Source organism: Choloepus didactylus, chromosome X, assembly GCF_015220235.1.
Source record: "Choloepus didactylus isolate mChoDid1 chromosome X, mChoDid1.pri, whole genome shotgun sequence".
Classification (NCBI taxonomy): domain Eukaryota; kingdom Metazoa; phylum Chordata; class Mammalia; order Pilosa; family Megalonychidae; genus Choloepus; species Choloepus didactylus.
This window is the reverse complement of record NC_051334.1, coordinates 126,416,503-126,419,145: the sequence shown is the minus strand read 5'-3', so window position 1 is coordinate 126,419,145 and position 2,643 is coordinate 126,416,503. Positions and strand designations below refer to the sequence as shown.

The following is a 2,643-nucleotide window of genomic DNA, read 5'->3' as shown; positions in this document are numbered from 1 at the left end:
AAATTGAATTATTAAAAAAAATAAAATAAAAAAGAAAGAAAAGGGGCAGAAAGAATATTTGAGGGATTGTCTGAAAAATTCCCAACTCTTAAGAAAGATGTAAATATACATGTGCAAGCAAGCACAACATACTCCAAAGAGAATAAACCCTAAGAGACAAACTCCAAGACACATACTAATCAAAATGTCAAATGCCAAAGATAGAGAATTCTGAAAGCAGCAAGAGAAAAGATATTCATCACATACCAGGGATCCTCAATTAGACTAAGCTCTGATTTCTCATCAGAAACCATGGAGATGAGAAGGCAATGGTATGATATATTTAAGGCACTGAAAGAGAAAACCGTCCACCCAAAATTCTTTATCCAGCAAAACTGTCCTTAAAAAATGAAGGAGCAGCCATTTGCCACCACTGAGTGTTGACTAGCACATGCATCCCAGCCTCCTGCATCTGCTTCATCCCATGAGATTTCATGCGTCACTCTTTGCCCTTCTCAAAGCAGTCACTGCTGCTGCCCTATCTGAAAAGGAGTTGGTGTCACTGCAGTTCCACCATCACCGCCATGCCAAAGAATAAAGGTAAGGGAGGTAAAAACAAGCATAGAAGTAAAAATGAGAATGAATCCAAAGAGAGAGTATTGGTATTTAAAGAAGAGGGACAAGATTATGTGCAGGCTATCAAAATGATGGGAAATGGATGATTAGAAGCAATGTGTTTTGATGGTGTAAAGAGGTTGTGTCATATAAGAGGAAAATTGAGAAAAGGTTTGGATAAATATCTCAGACATTATATTGATTGGCCTATGGTACTATCAGGATAACAAAGCTGATGTACTTTTAAAATATAACACAGATGAAGCTAGAAGTCTGAAAGTATATAACAAGCTTCCAGTGCATGCTAAAATAAATAAAACAGTTACATTTGGTCCTGGAGCTCATGATGAAATCCAGTTTTATGACACTGGAGATGATGATGAAGACAATGATATCTAAATTGAATTCAATGTTTTACACTAAGGTTTTTTGAGGATTATTCTACAGTTTGGATTTTGCCTATCACCTTTTAAGAAAACCAAACCTTCATTTAGCAAAAGTATAGTTTGTTAAAGCAGTTCAATATTTGAGTAAAAGTATTTATTATAATTTTTTAAAAACTCATAATGCTGAAGTATCTCAAGTGAAATGTTAACCCACTTTGTTCTTTTGATGTTAGGGAACTTAAGGGTAAATACCTTCTGTTACAAAAAATAAATGCGAGCCCTAGAGAAGCTGAGAGAGAAAAGACAGAGAAGCTGAAAGAGAAAGACACACAGAAAACAGAGAGAAACCAGAGAAGCTGAGAGACAAGCAGCCAGAAGCTGAAAGGAACAAAATCTGGGAAAGAAGGACCAGGAGACACTGCCATGTGCCTTCCCATGTGACAGAGGAGTCCCAGATCACCAGAAGCCTTTCTTTAGGAAGGAAGCATCACCTATCAATGCCTTGATTTGGACATTTTCATGGTCTCAGAACTCTTAAGACCCAGCTCATGACTGTAATACCTTAGAATCGGACCCTGCACTTGGACCATCTGATGGTGTCACAGTGTCACCTGATTGCAACTGTTCTAGTTTGCGAATGCTGCCAGAATGCAAAACACCAGAAATGGATTGGCTTTTATAAAGACAGTTTATTTGGTTACACAGTTACAGTCTTAAGGCCATAAAGTGTCCAAGGTAACACATCAGCAATCGGGTACCTTCACTGGAGGATGGCCAATGGTGTCCAGAAAACCTCTGTTAGCTGGGAAGGCATGTGGCTGGCGTCTGCTCCAAAGTTCTGGTTTCAAAATGGCTTTCTCTCAGGACGTTCCTCTCTAGGCCACAGCTCCTCTTCAAAATGTCATTCTCAATTGCTTTTGGGGCATTTGTCCTCTCTCAGCTTCTCTGGAGCAAGCGTCTGCTTTCAACGCCATCTTCAAAATGTCTCTTTAAACTGCAGTTCCTCTCTCAGCTTCTGTGTGTTCTTCAAAGTGTCCCTCTTGGCTATAGCCAGCCCGCTCCTGTCTGAGCTTATAAAGGGCTCCAGTAAACTAATCAAAGCCCATGCTGAATGGGTGGGGCCACATCTCCATGGAAATTATCCAATCAGAGTTACCACCCACAGTTGGGTGGGGCACATTTCCATGGAAACAACCTAATGCAAACATTCCAACTTAATCCCCACTAATATGTCTGCCCCACAAGATTGCATCAAAGAAAAGGGCTTTTTCTGGGGGACATAATATATGCAAACTGGTACAGCAACTTTGACTCTTAACACCAGATGCAGACTACTATTGCCTTGTCTGGGATTTACAGATATGGCTTCAGAGGAATTTTTGCTTCTATGTTCAAAAATGAAATAGAGGCAATGTGGGACATGGATTCTGGGAATGAGCCTGACCCTGGCACTGAGGGATTGAGAATGCTTTTTGACCAAAAGGGGAAAAAGGACAGCAACAAAATAAGGTTTTAGTGGCTAAGAGAATTCATATAGAGTCAGGAGGTTGTCCTGGAGGTTACTCCTAAGCAAGCTTCACCTAGATATGCCAAATGACCACAGTATGATAGGCCCAAGTCAACAGTAGTCCTGAAAACCTTAAAGAGTGCCCGGATCCTTACC

The 2,643-nt window shown here is 40.3% G+C and overlaps 1 pseudogene; it reads left to right on the top strand.

The window, feature by feature from the left end:
• Positions 1-563: 563 nt before the first annotated feature.
• LOC119523463 lies at positions 564-993 on the top strand (annotated as a pseudogene).
• The last annotated feature ends 1,650 nt before the right edge of the window (positions 994-2,643 follow it).